The sequence below is a fragment of the Amblyraja radiata genome, chromosome 42 (assembly GCF_010909765.2).
Source record: "Amblyraja radiata isolate CabotCenter1 chromosome 42, sAmbRad1.1.pri, whole genome shotgun sequence".
Lineage (NCBI taxonomy): Eukaryota > Metazoa > Chordata > Chondrichthyes > Rajiformes > Rajidae > Amblyraja > Amblyraja radiata.
Genome location: NC_045997.1, coordinates 5708534 through 5734409, shown reverse-complemented (window position 1 = coordinate 5734409; position 25876 = coordinate 5708534). Strand labels below are relative to the sequence as shown.

The 25876-nt window shown below is 44.2% G+C and overlaps 1 non-coding gene across 1 annotated transcript; it reads left to right on the top strand.

Annotated features, from left to right (window-relative positions):
• The first annotated feature begins 21169 nt into the window (after positions 1 to 21169).
• Positions 21170 to 21361, top strand: LOC116967969. The gene has a single exon (XR_004410370.1). It is a non-coding gene; the product is annotated as a U2 spliceosomal RNA (small nuclear RNA).
• Positions 21362 to 25876: the final 4515 nt, after the last annotated feature.

Sequence of the window (25876 nt, the reverse complement as noted above, 5' to 3'; positions counted from 1 at the left end):
TGAAAATAAAAAGCATTTCTAAATTTGTTTATCAATATTGTCTTTTGAAATGTGAATTGAAAATAAAAAACATTTGAATATTTGTCAATCTACATTGTATTTGAAATGTGAATTGAAAATAAAAACCATTTGTATATTTATCTATCTATATTGTGTTTGAAATGTGAATTGAAAATAAAAAACATTTGTTATTGTTATAAAGCGTTTGCAAATTTGTTTCTCTTGGGTTTTAAAATGGTTGCTAAAGCATGATGTCTATTGTGTTTGAAATGGTTCTGTAAATTGAAATGCATGTGTTGCAACGTTTTCAGGCGAGTAATGCACGAATGAAGCTTTTTATTTCGACCAGAACTGTGTTTAAATTTAAAATTGGCGCGCATTTGTGATTTTGGCGGTTGCAAGATGGCGGCGATGACGTCATTTCAGGCGATCGGGAAGCCGGCGGCGATGACGTCTTTCCGGTCGGAGGCAAGGCGGCGGCGATGCCGTCATTTCCGGTGGGAGGCAAGATGGCGGCTGCCTGCTGAAGACGGAGTGCTCGAGGTGTTGAATAAATCTACAGAACTGGTAAGTGTGTGTTTGTTGCAGCCACAGCGGCAATTGTGTTTCAGCAAAAGCTGCAATTGTGTTGCAGCCAAAGCTGCAATTGTGTTGCAGCCAAAGCTGCATTGCCTTTCAGCCACAGACTACAACAGGATTTGAAGATTTGTTCAAATATTCGGCTGCTTTCTCTATGGTAAGTCTGTGTTTGTTGGACGTTATTTAAAAGCAGCATTTTGTTTCAGCAAAAGACTCTACAGCAGGATTTGAATATTCGTTTTGCATAGTGTATTTTAGTGTTGTGTGTGTGAATGTGTGTGTGTGAATATATATATGTGTGTGTGAATGTATATGTGTGTGTGTGTGTGTGAATATATATGTGTGTGTGTGTGAATATATATGTGTGTGTGAATATATGTGTGTGTGAATATATATGTGTGTGTGTGAATGTGTGTGTGTGAATATGTGTGTGTGAATATGTGTGTGTGAATATATGTGTGTGTGTGTGTGTGAATATATATATATGTGTGTGAATATGTATGTGTGTATGTGTATGAATATATATGTGTGAATATATATGTGTGTGTGTGTGTGTGAATATATGTGCGTGTGTGTGTATGTGTGTGTGTGAATATATATATGTGTGTGTGAATATATATATGTGTGTGTGTGAATATATATATGTGTGTGTGTGAATATATATGAATGTGTGTGTGTGAGTGTGAGTGTGAGTGTGTGTGTGTGAATAGGGGGTTGCACGTAAGGTCACAAGGTCATAGAACTTGACGCACGGAGCCGCTCAATCCATCTGGAAGACAACCGTCACTTCCAGTATATGTTATTAATGCAAGAAACGCGTACTTTCCTATCTGTTAAAAACCGCCAAAATGTTGAATTTGTGCTCTGAAAAAAATGGTGGAAGTTGGGGTAAGTGTGAGAGACATGTACCCAACATTAGAATTCCAAACGTGAAATGAAATGTAGGTAAAGAGAAGCGAGAATTGAAGGGACAACAGCAGCTAAAGTGCTTGGTAAACATTGGCTGTGCAGATATTGTAATTGAAAATATTGGAATTATCGTGTTTGCTCACTGCATTTCATCAACAGTGAGGCATTATTCGTGTTTTTTCTTGATTCCTTTGGTATCTAAAAATTCTCAGAAGTGATAAATCTGGCTGTAAATTTTTCTTCAGATGGGTTTTCATTTTGTACGTAAAAACCCACTTGAGAACCATGGGCGAGTAAAAAAAAAAATACAGCCAGATTTATCACTTCTGAAACTTTTTAGATGCCAAAGGAATCAAGAAAAAACACAAATAATGCTTTAGTGTTGATGAAATGTAGTGAGCAAACGGCCAATGTTCGCTAAGCGTCTCTGTCTGTTGTCCCTTCAGCTCTCACTTATATCGACCGTCATTTCTCCTCACTTTTGGAATTCTGAAGTAGGCTAAATGTCTCACATGCTCATCCCGATTTCCATAATTATTTGCAGGGCAAAAATGGACATTTTCGGCGGGTTTTAACGGACCCACTACGTTCAGATTCAGATTCAGATTCAACTTTAATTGTCGTTGTCAGTGTACAGTACAGAGACAATGAAATGCGGTTAGCATCTCCCTGGAAGATGGAGTTGGAAACAATGGTAAGTGCCTACCTGCAGTACATCGCGTGTAATCCATTTGGTGTAGCGTAGCAACAGTACGGGTCATGGGTCGTGACCCGACTGACGTGAAACCTCCCTATATGTGTGTGTGTGTGTGTGTGTGTGAATATATATGTGTGCGTATATGTGTGTGTATGTGTGAATATGTGTGTGTACATGTGTGTGTCTGAATATGTGTGAGTGAATATGCGTGTGTGTGAATATGTACGTGTGTGTATATGTGTGTGTGTGTGTGTGTGAGAGTGAATATGTGTGTGTGTGAATGTGTGTGTGTGAATATGTGCGTGTGTCTATATGTATGTGTGTGTGTGTACATGTGTGTGTCTGAATATGTGTGTGAGTGAATATGTGAGTGTGTGTGTGCGCGTGATTATATGTGCGTGTGTGTGAATATGAGTGTGTGTGCATATGTGTGTGAGTGCATGTGAATATATATATGTGTGTGTGAAATAATATAGTATTTCGTAGTTCAGAGCTTATTTGTTATGTTTAATAGTGTGATAGCCGTCAGGAAGAAGCTGTTCCTCAATGTAGATGTACAGTTTTCAGTTTACAAAAGTCGGACGTGACTCCAGAAGTCGGGCATCAGTTAGTCCACAAGCTGTGAGAGTCGGTCCAAAGGCCATGCGTTAATCCCAAGGCAGTGAGTGAGTCCACAGGTGATGAGTAAATCGCTCACTGCCCCCTCTCCTCCACTGACATCCCCCACCTCAAGATGCTGTCCTCTGCCATGCTATAGGATACACCCCCTACTGAAGCCGTCCACATCCCCTGCATGAGGACACCCCCCCCCCTTCTCATCAGTTCACGACAACCCCCGCCTGAAGCTGCCCTTGGCTGCACGACATTTACCACCCATAGGGCAGCGTCTTGAGGTGGGGGATGAGTCTGTGTGTGTGTGTGTGTGTGTGATTGAGTCTGTGTGTGCGTGTGTGTGAGTGAGTCCGTCTGTGTGTGTGTGTATGAGTATGTGTGTATGAGTCTGTGTGTGTGTGTGTGTGTGGGTCTTTGTGTGAATGTGTGTGTCATTGAGTTTGTGTGTGCGTGAATGAGTCTGTTTGTGAATATGTGTATGAGAATGTGTGTGAGTGTGCTTCGTTGAATGATGACTTCTGAGATATTCTCAGATTTTCCTTCTTAAAATTTGACCGCTGACTTTCTCTATATTAAAATTGTCTCTTTTTATCAACAGGAAATACTCATCAAGAGGCAGTGAGCAGCAGAACACAACAAGACAAAACAAGTAAAAACTTAATAAATCTCATCTTTAAAATTTAAATTGTTCTTATATTTTAAGAGTCATTCACATTTTAAACTTTAATAAAACATTTTTGCACTTTTAATGCTGTGTGTTCTTCATCACAATAGAACCTAATAGGCAGGAATGGCTGCTCTGTGGGAGAGCCACTAAGAGTGCATGGGGGGGAGGTTGTTTGGAGATGCACTGAATGTGTGGGTGGGAGGGGAATGGCAAGGAGCAGGGTGGGGGTGGGGTGAAGGTAGGCGGGGTGACTGAGTGAACTGCCATCGTACAAGGCGTGAGTGACTTCACTGCCAGCTCACGAGCCGTGAGTTAGTGAGCTGCCAGCCCACCAGCTGTAAGTGACTGAACTGCCAGCCCAATAATCCATTCAGTCCACCCTCTTCCCCCTTCTCTCTAACAGTCTGTCACCTGTTTTGGGCAGAATTTCTGGCAGTTTCTCAGCCGCCAGCCTGCCAGGTCCGAGTGATTGTACTGCCAGCCCTCAGTGACTGAGCTGCCAGCCCTCAGTGACTGTGCTGCCAGCCCAAAAACCCATTTGGCCCACAAATTCCATACAAGCCCTCTGGAAATCAGTACCTTCGGCCCCCAACACTCATACTAGCGCAACAGAAAGCCCCCCCCCCCCCCCCCCACTGGTCAGCAATATTGGAATTGGTGGAGAGGTGGAATATTGTGTTGGGTGTCCAGCCCTCCCGTGTGATGTCGGGACCCAACGGGTCCCACTTAGTCTAGTAGTGTATAAAATCATGATTTGAATAGATATGGTTGAGTCTTTTGCCCAGAGTAGGTGAATCGAGGAGCAGAGGACATATGCTTAAGGTGAACGGCAAAAGATTTAATAGGAATCTGAGGGGTATGTTTTTCACACAAAGGTGGTAGGTGTATGGAACACGTTGCCAGAGGAGGTAGTGGAGGCGGGGACTATTGCAACATTTAAGACAGTTAGATAGGTACATGGATAGGACAGGTTCGGAGGGATATGGATCAAACGTGGGCCGGTGGGACTAGTACAGATGGGACATGCTGGGCCGAAGGGCCTGTTTCCACACTGTATCACTCTATGACTCTATCTATCTTTCCCTCTCAAACACATTCTCCTGCCTTCTCCCCATTACCTCTGACACTCGTATCAATCAAGAATCTATCAATCTCCTCCTGAAAAATGTCCATTGACTTGACCTCCACAGCTGTCTGTGGCAATGAATTCCACAGTTCACCACCCTCTGACTTTAACACATTTCTGCTCATCTCCTTCCTAAAAGAATGTCTTTTAATTCTGAGGTTGTGGCCACTGGTCCTAGACTCCCCCACTAGTGGAAACATCCTCTCCACATCCACCCATCCAGGTTTTTACCAGGCTGGGACAGACTGCAACAGCTTCACACCATGTCCCAAAGCTCGTGTCCTGTCCTGCATCACCCAAGGCAGCAAAGACATTATAGGAGAGGGCAAGCATCGTAACAAAGCAGCTCACGATGGTTTGGGTAACATTCAGGAATGTTGCCACATCATGAATATTACTGAAGAACGGTCTTGACCCGAAATATAATCTCCAGAGATGCAGCCTGACTCACTGAGTTACTCCAGCACTCTGTGACATGTCATCTATCCATGTTCTCCAGAGATGCTGCCTGACCCGCTGAGTTACTCCAGCACTCTGTGAAACGTCGCCTATTCATATTCTCCGCAGATGTTGCCTGACCCGCTGAGTTACTCCAGCACTCTGTGATATGTCACCTATTCATATTCTCCGCAGATGCTGCCTGACCCGCTGAGTTACTCCAGCACTTTGTGTCTATTTTCCCTTCACCCATCTGCGCAAGCCCACTCTACCCCCTCCTTTCCTATGTTCCTTTCCACCCATAAACCTCTCACTGCCTTTACATTTCACTCCTCTTTCAAATTTGCTCTACTTATCTACCTTCATTTTTCTTCTTAACTTTTTAGTCATAGAATGATGCAGTGTGGAAACAGGCCCTTCAGCTGAACTTGCCCACACCGACCCATATCCCAGATTAGCCCATATCCATCTAAATCTGTCCTATCCATGTACATGTCCAAATGTCTCTTAAACATTAGGATAGTCCCAGCCTTAACTACCTCCTCTGGCAGCTCGTTCCATACACCCAGCACCCTTTGTGTGAAAAAGCTACCTCTCAGATTCCTGTTAATTTCTGAAATATTGGTCATAATTTGGTGCATAAATGCTCCAAAATAAGGCTCAGAATGCATCAGAGAGCATCTAAAACCCCTTAAGCGGGCCCTGGACCCTGGCATCGAGGGACTTCACACTTCGCGCTCATGATGTGTGCAGCGCGCAGACTATTTCACATTAATTTTTTTGTAATCCTGTCATGCCACCCCCCTTTTTGGAAAGCTTCATACGGGCCTGTATTAGGCCTCCACTCAGCCTTCATTACTCAGAGAAAACAATCCAATCTTTGTCTGCCTTAACTCAGACCATATTTCCAAATGATGTGTATTCTAGTGGATCATTTGACAGCTTTCCTCATGATCCACAATTCTGCAAATAGTTCTATCGTTTTTCAACTTACTAACTCGACCACCTATGTTTTTGTCCAAATCGTGGACATGTTTAGAAATTGCAGCGGTTCCAGAACTGATCCTTGCAGAATATTATTGGTCACAAACCTAGTCAGAATAACACTCCTCCACCACTATTCCTCTCTCCTGTTTCCCCTCACTCTAAGCCCTTTCCTTTTTTCCCTGTCCCTACAGTCTTCACCATTCTGCAGCATTCACTCCCCTCCCATATCACTCACCAGCTCCTTGAATGAGACTCGATGATTCCTTGTTTGATGAATCTCGGCCATGATGGATTTCGCCACTTGGATCAATTCCAGGGCCGTGAACCGCATCTCCTATTCCTCTCCCTCTGGACGGACATTGTTCCCCTTCCTCTTCAGCGGTTTCACATTCCATTGAGGCTCCGCTCTTAATCCCACTTTGCTTTTCTGTTATTGTTCCTGTGTTCTGACCATCTTACTTTGATGAGGTGCCTGGCCAAAGACTTTTGAGGAAATTGCCCACTTGAGTAAATATCACACCTGAAAAAAAAACATTAATTGCAGGTTGCAGAGAAATTTCTAATTGAGAAAAGCACAGGTTGGGAATACCGACAGCAATCTGAGCTGACATTCTGGGGCAGGGGTAGGGAATCTTTTCATGTTGGAATGCTGTATTAAGTTAGCTGTAATCTAATAAGGCCGCATCCAAGAAACTTCAATTAGATATACTTCAAAATGCACATTATTTGGTAAAAATCTAACTACTATGGACTAACTTCAAGAAAATGAAAAAATGTGTTTCATTCTAAAGTGAATTAACCTTTTAATGACCTTGTTGTGACTGCTTTTTGTGGGAAAGCATTTGAATATTTGGTTGCAACATGGAGGTACACAGTTTCAGCTGATCCTCTAGATGGGTATCCGTCATTTGTGACCTTAAGGGCATCTTGATTTGGGTTAGTTAGGAGAATGTAATCGCAGCAATAACTGGTTGAAAAGCAAGAAAGCATTTTTCGTGCGGTGAGGATTATTTCATTGAAGCTTCTTTTACTCTTTGGTATTTTAAATAATAAAAGTCTAACAAAAACATATTAATAAAAATAAAAAGATTTGTTCTACAAAATTTGGATTCATTCAAAAGGCCGCTGTTAATGGCCTAGAAGTCCGCATGTGGCCTTAAGGCCGCAGGTTCCCCACCCCTGGATAAGAACATGGAAGTTGTCCTTGAATCTGGTGCTATGTAATCTCCATTTATCTAATATAAAATTTGGATGCTTGTTACTTTGAGATAATCTGATAATTTTGTTCCAAGTACTCCTGATTTTAGCCTTGCAGTTGTCTGCCAAAATACTGATCACGACCAAGCATTTCTACCGCCGCAACTGGATTTGAACCAGTATTTGTAGATGATTAGTCAACATGTTAGACGGAGAAGTAACATTTCAAGTTTAATCCTGATAAGTGCACATTGACACATGGTGGAGGGATAAATAAAACCAGGATATTCACCATGAATGACAAGGGCCTCGAGACCACTGAGAAAGACCCATACAAATCCAAGCGCAGGCTTGGCGATCGCTTCGCCCAACACCTCCGCTCGGTTCGCAACAACCATCCTGATCTCCCGGTGGCTCAGCACTTCAACTCCCCCTCCCATTCCCAATCCGACCTTTCTGTCCTGGGCCTCCTCCATGGCCAGAGTGAGGCCCACCGTAAATTGGAGGAGCAGCAGCTCATATTTCGCTTGGGCAGTTTACACCCAAGTGGTATGAACATTGACTTCTCCAATTTCAGGTAGTCCCTGCTTTCTCCTCCCCTTCCCAGCTCTCCCTCAGCCCACTGTCTCCGCCTCTTCCTTTCTTCTTCCCGCCCCCCCCCCCCCCCACCCTCACATTAGTCTGACGAAGGGTCTCGACCTGAAACGCCGCCATTTCCTTCGCTCCATAGATGCTGCCTCACCCGCTGGGCTTCTCCAGCATTCTTGTCTACATACAAATCCATAGATCCCTAAAGTCAGCAGCACACACAAAGATAACATTTAACATTCTTGTCATTAGCTGCAGCATAGAATGCAAGTGAAGGGAGGCCTTGATACAGGGAGTTGATTAAGCCTTAAGTTGGAGGAGAGTGTGCAATTCCGATCTCCATACTGGGGGAACGATATAGGTAAAAAAAGGGATGAGGTCCTACAAGATTAATTTAGGGAGCTAGGAGATAAACCTAAAAGTAGGACCTCAAAGGTAATAATCTCTGGATTACTACCAGTACCACGGGCCAGTCAGAGTAGAAATAGGAGGATATTGCAGATGAATACGTGGCTTGAAAAATGGTGCAAGGGGGAGGGATTAAAATTTTTATGGCATTAGAACCAGTTCTGGGGGAGGTGGGACCAGTACAAACAGGACGGTCTGCACCTAGGCTGGAATGGAACCAATGTCCTTGGGGGAGTGTTTGCTAGTGCTGTCGGGGAAGATTTAAACTAATGTGGCAGGTGGATGGGTACAAGAGCAGAGAGGCAGGGGGGTGTAAAATGAGGATAGAAGCAATAGGTAGCAAGGTGAAAAGTAAAAGTGGCAGGCAGACAAAACCAGGGCAAAAATCAAAAAGGGCCACTTTTCAACATCTGTCTATATTACTAAAACTCTGTTCTTGACCGCTTTTGCCGATCTGTGCTGCGATTTCTGAGAGAACGCCGCCACCTACGGCCGTCATTTTTGGCCACCTCGCTCAGAGCCCCCCTCTGCCGCATGTGTGCCGAGGATTTTTCCCGTCCATGAAATATGACCGAAATATTAATGTTTTTACAACATTCCCCATTCTCTCTACTGCCCCCGCTGGCAGCAGGGGAGGAGGGGCTATAAAACCCGGAAGTGCCCTGCTTCAATCACTTTCTGCCGGACCACGAAGTGAAAGGGTCACGGCTCTCTGAGCTGCAGCTCTACTCCAAGGTGAGTCCCCTGCATATGCTTTTTCAGCCGATTGATATGTACGTTGTTCACCATTCACCATGGTCTGAAGTTTCTTGGCATTTTGTTGGAAAGAGTTTGTAAATTTGTCTCTCTATATTGTGTTTGAAATGTATATTGAACATGAAATGCATTTGTATATTTGTCTATCTATATTGTGTATGAGATGTGTATTGAAAATAAAAACCATTTGTATATTTGTCTATCTATATTGTCTTTGAAGTGTGTATTTAACATGAAATGCATTTGTTATTGTTATAAAGCGTTTGCAAATTTGTTTCTCTTGGGTTTTAAAATGGTTGCACCCGTTTTCAGGTGACTAAAGCATGATGTCTTTGAAATTTTCATGTAAATTGAAATGCATTTGTTGCAACGTTTTCAGACGAGTAATGCACGAATAAAGCTTTATATTTGGACCAGAACTGTGTTTAAATTTAAAATTGGCGCTCATTTTGTGATTTTGGCGGTTGCAAGATGGCGGCGATGAATTCATTTCCGGTGATCGGGGAACCGGCAGCGATGACGTCATTTCCGGTCGGAGGCAAGGCGTCGGCGGCGACGTCATTTCCGGCCGGAGGCAAGACGGCGGCGATGACGTCATTTCCGGTCGGAGGCAAGATGGCGCTGCCTGCTGAAGACGGAGTGCACGAGGTGTTGAATTATTCTACAGAAATGGTAAGTGTGTGTTTGTTGCAGAAAAAGCTGCATTGTCTTTCAGCAGAAGCTGCATTGTGTTGCAGGATTGTCTTTCAGCCACAGACTAGAACAGGATTTGAAGATTCGTTCAAATATTCGGCTGCTTTCTCTATGGTAAGTCTGTGTTTGTTGGACGTTATTTAAAAGCAGCATTTTGTTTCAGCAAAAGACTCTACAGCAGGATTTGAATATTCGTTTTGCAGTGTATTTTAGTGTTGTGTGTGTGAATGTGTGTGTGTGTGAATATATATGTGTTTGAATATATATATATGTGTGTGTGTGTGTATGAATATATGTGTGTGAATATATATATATATATATATATATATATATTCACACACATATATTCATACACACACACACACACATATATATATATTCAACACATATATATATATATGTGTGTGTGTGTGTGTGAATATATGTGTGTGTGTGGATATGTGTGTGCGTGCGAATATGTGTGTGTGTGTGAATATGTGTGTGTGTGAATGTGTGTGTGTGTGAATATATGTATGTGTGTGAATATATGTGAGTGAATATATATCAATGTGTGTGAATATATATGTGTGTGTGTGTGAATAGGGGGTTGCACGTAAGTTCACAAGGTCATAGGACTTGACGCACGGAGCCGCTCAATCCATCTGGAAGACATCCGTCACTTCCAGTATATGTTATTAATGCAAGAAACGCGTACTTTCCTATCTGTTAAAAACCGCCAAAATGTTGAATTTGTGCTCTGAAAAAAATTGTGTAAGTTGGGGTAAGTGTGAGAGACATGTACCCAACATTAAAATTCCAAACGTGAAATGAAATGAAGGTAAAGAGAAGCGAGAATGGAAGGAACAACAGCAGCTAAAGTGCTTGGTAAACATTGGCTGTGCAGATATCGTAATTGAAAATATTGAAATTATCGTGTTTGCTCACTGCATTTCATCAACAGTAAGGCATTATTCGTGTTTTTTCTTGATTCCTTTGGTATCTAAAAATTCTCAGAAGTGATAAATCTGGCTGTAAATTTTTCTTCAGATGCGTTTTCATTTTGTACGTAAAAACCACTTGAGAACCATGACGATTTAAAAAAAGATTTTAGTTGCCAAAGGAATCAAGAAAAACACAAATAATGCTTTAGTGTTGATGAAATGCAGTGAGCAAACGGCCAATGTTCGCTAAGCATCTCCCTGGAAGATGGTTGGAAACAATGGTAATTGCCTACCAGCAGTACATCGCGTGTAATCCATTTGGTGTAGCGTGACCCGACTGCCGTGAAACCTCCCTATATGTGTGTGTGCGTGTGAATATATGTGTGTGTCTGTGAATATGTGTGTGTCTGACTATGTGTGTGAGTGAATATGCGTGTGTGTGAATATGTGCGTGTCTCTATATGTATGTGTGTGTGAGTAAATATGTGTGTGTCTGAATATGTGTGTGAGTGCATGTGAATTTATATACATGTGTGTGTGTGTGTATGAATATGTGCGCGTGTGTATATGTATGTGTGTACGTGTGTGTGAATATGAGTGTGGGTGTGTGTGCATATATGTGTGAGAGCATGTGAATATATATATATATATATACATGTGTGTGTGTGTGAAATAATATAGTATTTCGTAGTTCAGAGCTTATTTGATATGTTTAATAGCGTGATGGCTGTCAGGAAGAAGCTGTTCCTCAATGTAGCTGTTACAGTTTTCAGTTTACAAAAGTCGGACGTGACTCCCGAAGTCGGGCATCAGTCAGTCCACAAGCCGTGAGAGTCAGTCCAAAGGCCATGAGTTAATCCCAAGGCAGTGAGCGAGTCCACAGGTCATGAGTAAATCGCTCACTGCCCCCCTCCTCCACTGACATCCCCCACCTCAAGACGCTGCCCTCCGCCTGGCTATAGGATGCACCCCCTACTGAAGCAGTCCACATCCCCTGCATGAGGACACCCCACCCCCTTCTCATCAGTTCACGACAACCCCCGCCTGAAGCTGCCCTTAGCTGCACAACATTTACCACCCATAGGGCAACGTCTTGAGTTGGGGGTGAGTCTGTGTATGTGTGTGTGCGTGTGTGTGAGTGAGTCCGTGTGTGTGTGTGTATGAGTCTATGTGTGTGTGTGTATGAGTCTATGTGTGTGTGGGTCTCTGTGTGAATGTGTGTGTCATTGAGTTTGTGTGTGCGTGAATGAGTCTTTTTGTGAATATGTGTATGAGAATGTGTGTGTGTGTGAATATGTGTGTGTATGTGTGTGTGTGAATATATGTGTGTGTACGAATATGTGTGAGTGAATATGGGTGTGTGTGTGTAAATATATGTGTGTGTAAATATATGTGTGTGTGTTTATGAATATGTGTGTGTGTGCATGTGTGTGTGAGTGCTTGTGAATATATATGTGTGTGTGTGTGTGTGAAATAATATAGTATTTCGTAGTTCAGAGCTTATTTGTTAAGTTTAATAGCGTGATGGCTATCAGGAAGAAGCTGTTCCTCAATGTAGATGTTACCGTTTTCAGTTTACAAAAGTCGGACGTGACTCCAGAAGTAGGCATCAGTCAGTCCACAAGCCATGGGAGTCAGTCAGTCTAAAGGACATGAGTTAACCCCAAGGCGGTGAGTGAGTCCACAGGTCTTGAGTAAATCGCCCACTGCCCCCTCTCCTCCACTGACATCCCGTACCTCAAGATGCTTCCCCCCGCCTGGCTATAGGATGCACCCCGTACTGAAGCCGCCCTCATCCCCTGGATGAGCCCCCCCCTTCTCATCAGCTCACGAGAAGCTGTGCCCCTCCCTTGGCTGCACAACGTTCACCACCCCCCACCCCACCCTGACAGCCCCCACCTCAAAAAAATGTTTTGCACAAAATCTTCAGTGTTCATTAACAACTGAAATTGTGTTTAGGCTGCTTTTTCAACATCATGTCAGGAAATGTTAGAGGTCAAGGTGATGTGGCTATTGCTGTAGTATCCTCTGGGATAGCAGCTACATTTCTGCCTTGTGGAAGAACTACACATTCTCGATTCAAGATACCCATCCAAGTGGACGAGGATACATTGTGCAACATCGAGCAGAACTCTAAGACGGCACATTTCACGAGGCAAGTGAAAGTCATTGTTTGGGATGAATGTCCAATGATTAGGAGAGAATGCTTTGAAGTTGTGGACAGAACTCTTCCAGATGTCTTCAGCAACACTAAGCATTTTGGTGTCCCTCTGCCAGTACAGGCCTCAGTGACTGAGCTGCCAGCCCTCATTGACTGAGCTGCCAGTCCAAAAATCCATTCCGCCCACAAACTCCATACTAGCCCTCTGGAAACCACTACCTTCGGCCAAACATACTAGCTCAACAGAAATATGAAGGGAAATGTCAAAGGTTTCCTGAAGGATGGGACGCCGCCCAAGAATGTTGCCATTAATAGCGTGCTTCGTTGAATGATGACTTCTGAGAAATTCTCAAATTTTCCTTCTTAAAATTTGACCGCTGACTTTCTGTATATTAAAATTGTGTCTTTTTATCAACAGGAAATAGTCATCAGGAGGCAGTGAGCAGAAGAACACAACAAGACGCAACAAGACACAACAAGTAAAAACTTAATAAATTACATCTTTAAAAGTTAAATTGTTCTTATATTTTAAGAGTCATTCACATTTTAAACTTTAATAAAACCTTTTTGCACTTTTAATGCTCTGTGTTCTTCATCACAATAGAACCTAATAGGCAGGAATGGCTGCTCAGTGGGACAGCCACTAAGAGTGCATGGGGGGGGGAGGTTGTTTGGAGACGCACTGAATGTGTGGGTGGGAGGGGAATGGCAAGAAGAGTGGGGGGGGGGGGGGGGAGAGTGAAGGTAGGTGGGGTGACTGAGTGAACTGCCAGCGTACCAGGCGTGAGCGACTGCACTGCCAGCCCACGAGCCGTGAGTTAGTGAACTGCCAGCCCAATAATCCATTAAGTCTGACGTGAAACCTCCCTATATGTGTGTGTGTGTGTGTGTGTGTGAATATATATGTGTGCGTATATGTGTGTGTATGTGTGAATATGTGTGTGTACATGTGTGTGTCTGAATATGTGTGAGTGAATATGCGTGTGTGTGAATATGTACGTGTGTGTATATGTGTGTGTGTGTGTGTGAGAGTGAATATGTGTGTGTGTGAATGTGTGTGTGTGAATATGTGCGTGTGTCTATATGTATGTGTGTGTGTGTACATGTGTGTGTCTGAATATGTGTGTGAGTGAATATGTGAGTGTGTGTGTGCGCGTGATTATATGTGCGTGTGTGTGAATATGAGTGTGTGTGCATATGTGTGTGAGTGCATGTGAATATATATATGTGTGTGTGAAATAATATAGTATTTCGTAGTTCAGAGCTTATTTGTTATGTTTAATAGTGTGATGGCCGTCAGGAAGAAGCTGTTCCTCAATGTAGATGTACAGTTTTCAGTTTACAAAAGTCGGACGTGACTCCAGAAGTCGGGCATCAGTTAGTCCACAAGCTGTGAGAGTCGGTCCAAAGGCCATGCGTTAATCCCAAGGCAGTGAGTGAGTCCACAGGTGATGAGTAAATCGCTCACTGCCCCCTCTCCTCCACTGACATCCCCCACCTCAAGATGCTGTCCTCTGCCATGCTATAGGATACACCCCCTACTGAAGCCGTCCACATCCCCTGCATGAGGACACCCCCCCCCCCCTTCTCATCAGTTCACGACAACCCCCGCCTGAAGCTGCCCTTGGCTGCACGACATTTACCACCCATAGGGCAGCGTCTTGAGGTGGGGGATGAGTCTGTGTGTGTGTGTGTGTGTGTGTGTGATTGAGTCTGTGTGTGCGTGTGTGTGAGTGAGTCCGTCTGTGTGTGTGTGTATGAGTATGTGTGTATGAGTCTGTGTGTGTGTGTGTGTGGGTCTTTGTGTGAATGTGTGTGTCATTGAGTTTGTGTGTGCGTGAATGAGTCTGTTTGTGAATATGTGTATGAGAATGTGTGTGAGTGTGCTTCGTTGAATGATGACTTCTGAGATATTCTCAGATTTTCCTTCTTAAAATTTGACCGCTGACTTTCTCTATATTAAAATTGTCTCTTTTTATCAACAGGAAATACTCATCAAGAGGCAGTGAGCAGCAGAACACAACAAGACAAAACAAGTAAAAACTTAATAAATCTCATCTTTAAAATTTAAATTGTTCTTATATTTTAAGAGTCATTCACATTTTAAACTTTAATAAAACATTTTTGCACTTTTAATGCTGTGTGTTCTTCATCACAATAGAACCTAATAGGCAGGAATGGCTGCTCTGTGGGAGAGCCACTAAGAGTGCATGGGGGGGAGGTTGTTTGGAGATGCACTGAATGTGTGGGTGGGAGGGGAATGGCAAGGAGCAGGGTGGGGGGGGGGGGTGAAGGTAGCCGGGGTGACTGAGTGAACTGCCATCGTACAAGGCGTGAGTGACTTCACTGCCAGCTCACGAGCCGTGAGTTAGTGAGCTGCCAGCCCACCAGCTGTAAGTGACTGAACTGCCAGCCCAATAATCCATTCAGTCCACCCTCTTCCCCCTTCTCTCTCTTACTGTCTGTCACCTGTTTTTGGCACAATTTCTGGCAGTTTGTCAGGCGCCAGCCTGCCAGGTCCGAGTGATTGTACTGCCAGGCCTCAGTGATTGAGCTGCCAGCCCACAAATCCTTTCGGCCCACAAACTCCATACTAGCCCTCTGGATATCAGTACCTTCGGCCCACAACACTCATACTAGCGCAACAGAAAGCCCCCCTCCCACTGACCAGCAATATTGGAATTGCTGCAGAGGTGGAATATTGTGTTGGGTGTCCAGCTCTCCCGTGTGATGCTGGGACCCAACGGGTCCCACATAGTCTAGTAATTCTATAAGGGGTAAGAGCGTTGTAAAAACAAGCCAGAAGGTTTTGTGTCTCAATGCAAGGAGTATTCGTAATAAGGTGGATGAGTTGAACGTGCAGATAGCCATTAATGATTATGATATAGTTGGGATCACGGAGACATGGCTCCAGGGTGACCAAGGCTGGGAGCTGAACATCCAGGGATATTCAATATTCAGGAGGGATAGAGAGAAAGGAAAAGGAGGTGGGGTAGCGTTGCTGGTTAGAGAGGAGATTAACGCAATAGAAAGGAAGGACATTAGTTTGGAGGATGTGGAATCGGTATGGGTAGAGCTGCGAAACACAAAGGGGCAGAAAACGCTGGTGGGTTGTGTACAGGCCACCTAACAGTAGTAGTGAAGTTGGAGATGGTGTCAAACAGGAAATTAGAAATGCGTGCGACAAAGGCAAAACAGTTATAATGGGTGACTTCAATCTACATATAGATTGGGTGAATCAAATTAGCAGGGGTGCTGAGGAAGAGGATTTCTTGGAATGTATGCGGGATAGTTATCTAAATCAACATGTAGAGGAACCAACGAGAGAGCAGGCTATTTTAGACTGGGTATTGAGTAATAACCATATAATAACCATATTACAATTACAGCACGGAAACAGGCCATCTCGACCCTTCTAGTCCGTGCCGAACACGTATTCTCCCCTAGTCCCATATACCTGCGCTCAGACCATAACCCTCCATTCCTTTCCCGTCCATATAACTATCCAATTTATTTTTAAATGATAAAAACGAACCTGCCTCCACCTCCTTCACTGGAAGCTCATTCCACACAGCCACCACTCTCTGAGTAAAGAAGTTCCCCCTCATGTTACCCCTAAACTTCTGTCCCTTAATTCTCAAGTCATGTCCCCTTGTTTGAATCTTCCCTACTCTCAGTGGGAAAGGCTTATCCACGTCAACTCTGTCTATCCCTCTCATCATTTTAAAGACCTCTATCAAGTCCCCCCTTAACCTTCTGCGCTCCAAAGAATAAAGCCCTAACTTGTTCAACCTTTCTCTGTAACTTAGTTGCTGAAACCAAGGCAACATTCTAGTAAATCTCCTCTGCACTCTCTCTATTATGTTGACATCCTTCCTATAATTAGGCGACCAAAATTGTACCCCATACTCCAGAATTGGCCTCACCAATGCCTTGTACAATTTTAACATTACATCCCAACTTCTATACTCAATGCTCTGATTTATAAAGGCCAGCACACCAAACGCTTTCTTTACCACCCTATCTACATGAGATTCCACTTTCAGGGAACTGTGCACAGTTATTCCCAGATCCCTCTGTTCACGTGCATTCTTCAATTCCCTACCATTTACCATGTACGTCCTATTTTGATGTGTCCTGCCAAGATGTAGCACCTCACACTTATCAGCATTAAACTCCATCTGCCATCTTTCAGACCACTCTTCCAACTAGCATAAATCTCTCTGTAGACTTTGAAAATCTACTTCATTATCCACAACACCACCTATCTTAGTATCATCTGCATACTTACTAATCCAATTTACCACACCATCATCCAGATCATTGATGTACATGACAAACAACAGTGGACCCAACACAAATCCCTGTGGCACCCCACTGGTCACTGGCCTCCAACCTGACAAACAACCATCCACCATTACTCTCTGGCATCTCCCATTCAGCCACTGTTGAATCCATCTTGCTACTCCACCATTAATACCCAACCAATGAACCTTCTTAACCAACTTTCCATGAGGAACCTTGTCAAAGGCCTTACTGAAGTCCATATATACAACATCCACTGCTTTACCCTCATCAATTTCCCGAGTAACCTCTTCAAAAAATTCAAGAAGATTAGTCAAACATGACCTTCCAGGCACAAATCCATGTTGACTGTTCCTAATCAGACCCTGTTTATCCAGATGCTTATATATATTATCTCTAAGTATCCTTTCCATTAATTTGCCCACCACTGACGTCAAATTAACAGGTCTATAATTGCTAGGTTTACTCTTAGACCCCTTTTTAAACAATGGAACAATATGCGCAGTACGCCAATCCTCCGGCACTATTCCCGTTTCTAATGACATTTGAAATATTTCTGTCATAGCCCCTGCTATTTCTACACTAACTTCCCTCAATGTCCTAGGGAATATCCTGTCCAGACCTGGAGACTTATCCACTTTTATATTTCTCAAAAGTGTCAGTACTTCCTCTTCTTTGAATCTCATAGTTTCCATAGCTACTCTACTTGTTTCCCTTACCTCACATAATTCAATATCCTTCTCCTTGGTGAATACAGAAGAAAATTAATTGTTCAATATCTCCCCCCATCTCTTTTGGCTCTGCATAATGAGGAAGGGTTAGTTAGCAGTCTTGTTGTACGTGCCCCCTTCGGCAAGAGTGACCATAATATGGTTGAGTTCTTCATTAGGGTGGAAAGTGACATTGTTAATTCAGAAACAATGGTTCTGAACTTAAAGAAAGGTAACTTTGAGGGTATGACGTGAATTGGCCAAGATTGACTGGCAATTAATTATAAAAGGGTTGACGGTGGATATGCAGTGGAAGACATTTAAAGACTGCATGGATGAACTACAAAAATTGTTCATCCCAGTTTGGCCAAAGAATAAATCAGGGAAGGTAGTGCATCCGTGGATAACAAGGGAAATCAGGGATAGTATCAAAGCGAAGGATGATGCATACAAATTAGCCAGAAAAAGCAGCATACCAGAGGACTGGGAGAAATTCAGAGACCAGCAGAGGAGGACAAAGGGCTTAATTAGGAAAGGAAAAATCGATTATGAAAGAAAAATGTCAGGGAACATAAAAAACTGACTGCAAAAGTTTTTATAGATATGTGAAAAGAAAGAGATTAGTTAAAACAAATGTGGGTCCCTTGCAGTCAGAAACAGGTGAGTTGATCATGGGGAACAAGGATATGGCAGACCAATTGAATAACTACTTTGGTTCCGTCTTCACTAAGGAAGACATAAATAATCTGCCGGAAATAGCAGGGGACCGCGGGAGTTCGAGGAATTGAGTGAAATCCAGGTTAGTCGGGAAGTGGTGTTGGGTAAATTGAATGGATTAAAGGCCGATAAATCCACAGGGCCAGATAGGCTGCATCCCAGAGTACTTAAGGAAGTAGCTCCAGAAATAGTGGATGCATTAGTAATAATCTTTTAAAACTCTTTAGATTCTGGAGTAGTTCCTGAGGATTGGCGGGTAGCAAACGTAACCCCACTTTTTAAGAAGGGAGGGAGAGAGAAAACGGGGAATCACAGACCAGTTAGTCTAACATCGGTAGTGGGGAAACTGCTAGAGTCAGTTATTAAAGATGGGATAGCAGCACATTTGGAAAGTGGTGAAATCATTGGACAAAGTCAGCATGGATTTACAAAAGGTAAATCATGTCTGACGAATCTTATAGAATTTTTCGAGGATGTAACTAGTAGCGTGGATAGGGGAGAACCAGTGGATGTGGTGTATCTAGACTTCCAGCAGGCTTTCGACAAGGTCCGACATAAGAGATTTTACTTCGGAGTCACGTGAGTGACTACGTGAAGAACCCGCTCAGTGCGCAGGCGCGGCATTACGCCAGCAGTGCAACAGCGGCAGCGGGAGCTAGGCACTCCCGCAACAGATGAAACGGACCGTCAGGTGAGTATCCTGAGGTCGGGTTTCTTTTACAGGGGAGCCCCTTTTTCTGCTTGTGTTTTACAGGCAGAGAAAAAGGCTCTGGAACAAAACTGTCCCCCGTTCGAGGAGGAACGTTTCCCGTCGGGGGGAAGGGGGGCAGCAACAGGCGGTAGGAGCGACCCGGTGTTCCTCTATTCCCCGACACCGTGCCGAGCCCAGCCCGCTAGCGGGCTGGATGTATAGCCACCCGAAGAGGCATCCGGCAGGTGTTCCCGATTTGGGACGGGACGTCTCTCCACCCGCACGGGGGGAGAGAGAGCCGCCTGAGCCGCTGGAGCGGCTCTCGGAGCAGGTGCCTGCGAGACGCGCTGCTTGAGGGGCGCTCTCGCTACTACAAAGCACAAAAGCTCCAGAAGAAGGCGGTAGGAACATTTAACCGGGCGTTCCGCTATCCCCACACCGCGCCGAAGCCAGTCCCGCTAGTGCCTGAGCTGCGGGCTGGATGTCTAGCCATCCGAAGAGGCATCCGGCCGGTGGCTTCCGACTTGTCGGAGGGGACGTCTCTCCACCCGCAGGGAGAGAGACAGCCGCCTGAGCCGCTAGAGCGGCTCCTGGAGCAGGAGCTCCTGCGAGACACGCTACGTGAGGGGCAGTCTCGCTGGAGGGTTCAGGCATACCCTCCACAGTGCCTAGGCACTGCCCATCGCTTCCTCCTTAGTGTGGTTAGCTTTGGGGTGACCAGTGGCTGGGCTGGTCATGAAGAGGGGTCACTGGCTGAACAATATCGGGAGTATGCTTGAGGTACAGGATCAGGAAGAGCTGCTGGGTGTGGCCGCTATGTGGCTCCACCACTAGCGAGATGGCTTTTCAGTCTCAACTGATGGCCAGCTTACTACCTGTCTTTTCCAAAAAACCTCTCCAAGACAGGTAGCCATGAGGCGTTGGTTTTATCACGCCTCCCCTAAATTGCATTTACTCAAAGTGCCCGCCATTATTGGGGGATACATTGAGCAGCGCATTTAACCTAAATATTTTTAAAATGCATTTGGTACCCTGACGTCGGCTATCATGTCCACCTGCTCATTCCAGAAGGGCAGGGTAGTATGGCAAAACACCTGACCCTACTGTTCAACGGTATACCTCATAACTTCTGAAATGAACTCGCAAACCTGCCCTCAATCTATGAAATTAACAGGACTATGAGAACGCCGACCTCATAAGCACAAATCCTGCTACCTGGCACTTACCAAACCAGTCCTAAAAAACTGGACGAAGTGTTCAAACTATTCGGCACAAGAGGGCAGAGTCTGGAATGAGCACCACACTAAGCCAGTCAGCAGTACCTCTACGTGTCCACCAGGGGCGTCTACCTCATGGTACTGGTGAAAGCTCGGGGCCTGCATGCCAAACCTGTAGCATTTTAGGCCACGGCCCAGAGCAGGCCCCAGGGGAAAATGTGCCACCCCCCAACAAACATCGTCCCTACAAGAACAAGGAACCAGAAACCGAAGAAAACAACAATGAAGACAGATAAGTATGGTTCCTACCATCACATAAAGGTTAAGGGTTGTACTAACAAGGGGTGGATGAATCACGCCTGGTTAGGAAGCTATCACTCTTGGTAGTTATATACCAAAAAATAAATACAAGGGGAATAGAATTAATATCTTGCCACCAATTCAGCAAGCACCCCAAGTAGTCTACCCTCCCACGATGGTGAATGTCGCACCATCGTTGATAAACCACTTGAGTATTTCACCAGGTATACCCATTCATGGGATTTGTAACTACTACCATGGATCCAAGGATACTTTATGGTAGACATCGACCTTGAAGATGCACACTATTCAGTACCTTCTCATATAAGTTTCGGATATACCGCAATTACCTGGATGGAGTAACCATGATGAGCGTTGCGGCATTTAAGTCAAAGTTATCCAGAATCAACTAGCCCTGACACTTAGAAACATTCCGTCATGGCATGTCTATATATTAACGACAAACTATCCTTGGATACAGCTTTAGCTGCATCGCTTCTCGGCCTTTTGGCTAAGATCAAGTGTAGTATCTGTTCTTATCAGTTTAATAATCTGATACGTCCCGTATCTAGGGACCATATATTAAATTGAATTTTGGAACAGGGAGATGGAATAGGGGCTTGCTCCGTCCACTCCACGCATCGACCCAGTATTGCAGTGCCTCTGGGAACGGTGCACAAAATATATATCCAGATATTTACGTTGACCATCCACAACGTTGTTATCTGGTATTCATTAAGACTATCAGTCATGGTGCATTAACCACCAATCAACTACGTGGCAAAGTAATTGGGATATAGCAGCATTACCAGCTACTGAACTTTGTACCTTTCCTATGAGCTGAGATACTAGTGTTCAAAACTATCTCCATACCTGTAATATGGGGGCAAATGGATTAATCTGTAGTGTTATCATGGAATTTTTCGGCAGGAAGGATTATGGTTGTACACTTCCACCTGTTTTGAGTAACATCTTATGTGTCCTGATGTGTTACTGAGCTTGTAATACTTAATGCCAATATGAATTGACTTAAACATGTTATATATTAACTTACTTAATTCTAGTGAAGCATTTGCTCAGTAATCCACCAAATTTGCATGTTCGTTTATAAGATAACAACATCAGTGGTGGCATATACCAAACCACTTGGGCGGAGAACATCGATATTAGGGGACAATTTATTAACAATTGGAAACCGTGTCGTCAAACATGTTTGACCATCAGTAACTCACCTATCAGGTGAGCTAAATACTGTAAACATACATTTAAACCAAAAATATTTGCTGAAATCACTAAGCAATATGGACACCAGATATCGATTCCTTATATCCAATTAAATCACCACGTACTAACTTACGTCACATGAAACCAATCTCAAGGCAGCGGCAATGGAGACATTCCCGCGTATTGAGGGGTGGGGGGAACCTAATCTCTATGTTTTCCTTTCCTTCTACCTCTTCAATAGGTACTACGGCTTCATCAGTCGGGTACTACGCAAATTACAGTGGACCAAGTCCACAAGCATGGTTCCCAGTGATCCTCGACATGGTCATTAAAAGAATTGCAGAATTGGGAAGACCATTGCTGTGCTTGGATCAGGAGCACTATCAACCTGATGACAGCATTCCGTCGCATATCCTAGGGAACATACCTGAGGAGCATCAAGAAATTGTACACTGTTTCCAAAACAGGAATTACACATTCAACTATAACAAAAAACTGTACTGGAGCTCCTGGCAGGTCTTCACCACAATGAAGGACATGTTCTGTTAGCCTACTCAACTTGGGTACCGCTCACTGGTGATCAGATACAGGAGAGGTATATCAATCCATTCCCCAGAAATAGGTACACCCAAATTGGGATGTCAGTGAAATCCTGACATACCTTAGGGGATGATCACCAGCCAGGTCACTCACCCTGGAACAGCCTACCCTGAAGATGGACATGCTGGTGGCCCTACATCAACACAAAGAGCCAGCTCTCCCATCTACTACGATGGGACAACATGGTTATAACACCAGATAGTGTCACATGCCCATTCAAGGGTTGGCCAAACAGAACAGACCAGGAACATCAGGTCCAGTCAAGAAATTCCGGGCATACCCACCTGAACCACGTTTTATGTGTCATGACCCACTTAGAGATCGACACAATAAGGAATACCGAGGGAGAGGAAAAAGCCTTATGGGTCAGCCCCAGGAAACCTCATGGTCGGGTGACGAGCTAAACTATCTCTAGTGGCTCAAGCAGGTACTGGGAGTTGCTGGAGTAAATACTAACGTGTATAAAATCTTATTCCACCAGAACAGCTTCCACGTCAGTAACTAAGAGGATGGACGAGCCTATGGACCACATCCTGGCTACTGCAGGGTGGTCTAGGGAGTATACGTTCCAAACTTTTATAACAAACCACTGACAGAACCTGTATCGTTTGCAGAAAAAGAATCTGCAAAAAATATATAATTTAAGCCCGGGGGAGCAATTGGTCTTGTTGTTGTTAATAACACCATTATTGTTTTTACAAACAGATTCATGGTTGATTACGATAACATACTTTCTCCCTCGAATGACTTCGGCAGCGAGTTAAGTATGAACTGTTACACGGTTTGAAATCACAGAGCTTTGAAGTCTTCACGTAGTCACTCACGTGACTCCGAAGTAAAATAGTAAGATTAAACGAGAACTTACCAGTTTGAAGTTTGATCTGTATTTTATGAGGAGTTACGATGACGGATTACGTGCCCTCCGCTCCCACCCTCATTATATGGATCAAACTAATAAATTGATGTCTCCTTATCTTTACTATGTTTACTTCAAATAACTGTGTCTATCTGTGATTCCACACCGCTGCTTGGAAGTATGCCGCGCCTGCGCACTGAGCGGGTTCTTCACGTAATCCCTCATCGTAACTCCTCATAAAATACAGATCAAACTTCAAACTGGTAAGTTCTCGTTTAATCTTACTATTAGTATACAAACTTAAAGCACACGGCATTGGGGGTTCAGTATTGATGTGGATAGAGAACTGGCTGGCAAACAGGAAGCAAAGAGTAGGAGTAAACGGGTCCTTTCACAATGGCGGGCAGTGACTAGTGGGGTACCGCAAGGCTCAGTGCTGGGACCCCAGCTATTTACAATATATATTAATGATCTGGATGAGGGAATTGAAGGCAATATCTCCAAGTTTGCGGATGACACTAAGCTGGGGGGCAGTGTTAGCCGTGAGGAGGATGCTAGGAGACTGCAAGGTGACTTGGATAGGCTGGGTCAGTGGGCAAATGTTTGGCAGATGCAGTATAATGTGGATAAATGTGAGGTTATTCATTTTGGTGGCAAAAACAGGAAAGCAGACTATTATCTAAATGGTGGCCGATTAGGAAAAGGGGAGATGCAGCGAGACCTGGGTGTCATGGTACACCAGTCATTGAAAGTAGGCATGCAGGTGCAGCAGGCAGTGAAGAAAGCGAATGGTATGTTAGCTTTCATAGCAAAAGGATTTGAGTATAGGAGCAGGGAGGTGCTACTGCAGTTGTACAGGGTCTTGGTGAGACCACACCTGGAGTATTGCGTACAGTTTTGGTCTCCAAATCTGAGGAAGGACATTATTGCCATAGAGGGAGTGCAGAGAAGGTTCACCAGACTGATTCCTGGGATGTCAGGACTGTCTTATGAAGAAAGACTGGATAGACTTGGTTTATACTCTCTAGAATTTAGGAGATTGAGAGGAAATCTTATAGAAACTTACAAAATTCTTAAGGGGTTGGACAGGCTAGATGCAGGAAGATTGTTCCCAATGTTGGGGAAGTCCAGGACAAGGAGTCACAGCTTAAGGATAAGGGGGAAATCCTTTAAAACCGAGATGAGAAAAACTTTTTTCACACAGAGAGTGGTGAATCTCTGGAACTCTCTGCCACAGAGGGTAGTTGAGGCCAGTTCATTGGCTATATTTAAGAGGGAGTTAAATGTGGCCCTTGTGGCTAAGGGGATCAGAGGGTATGGAGAGAAGGCAGGTACAGGTTACTGAGCTGATCAGCCATGATCATATTGAATGGCGGTGCAGGCTCGAAGGGTTGAATGGCCTACTCCTGCACCTAATTTCTATGTTTCTATGTAAGGATGCCTTTGCACTGGAGATGATGCAGAGGAGATTCACTAGAATATTGCTCAGAAATGAATATTTCAATTATCAGCAGAGACTGGACTGATTTAACTCGTCTTCCTTGAAAAATAGGGCTCATTTATCAGACAATTCCTGCATCCGCCCACCTGTGACTGTGATGGCCCTGTAGATGTCAACTCTCTGTGCTCAACCCCTTCCCTATTCCCGCTTCCGTATGAACATCATTTCTTGCTACCGCTCTACGCCCACTGTCAGGGCATCATATATATGTCACAGAAGGCACACAAACCTTTTTGTTTCTTTGATGTAGAGGCCACTGAATTACCTCCCCAGTCGCCACCTTCAGCCATGATGTCGACAGGAGTTCACAAACTCTGTAGCTCTGGAATAAACAATATTAACAAAACAATCAGGTGACAATTGAATGTGAAAGAAAACATTGCCTTGTGAACCAACAAACAGCATTACAGTGCAGCGGAGATGTGAAAAACACCCCTCCCAAATAATACACAATATGTGCAGGAGTAGGCCATTCGGCCCTTTGAGTCAGCACCGCCATTCAATGTGATCATGTCTGATCATCCACAATCAGTACCCCGTTCCTGCCTTCTCCCCATATCCCCTGACTCCGTTAACTCTAAGAGCCCTATCTAGCTCTCTCTTGAAAGCATCTAGAGAACCGGCCTCCACTGTCCTCTGAGGCAGAGACAGCCACAGATTCACAACTCTGTGTGATAACAAGATAACAAATTAATAAACAAGAAAAGCAGGTGTAGACCACCTAGCTCTTCATGTCTGCCCTGTCATCCATAAGACTTTGTCTGATCTATACAAGGCAGCAATTCATCATCTGTGCCAGATCCCTGAAACATAGAAAATAGGTGCAGGAGTAGGCCATTCTGCCCTTCAAGCCTGCACCATCATTCAATATGATTATGGCTGATCATCCAACTCAGTATCCTGTACCTGCCTTCTCTCCATACCCCCTGACCCCTTTACCCACAAGGGCCACATCTAACTCCCTCTTAAATATAGCCAATGAACTGGCCTTCTGTGGCAGAGAATTCCACAGATTCA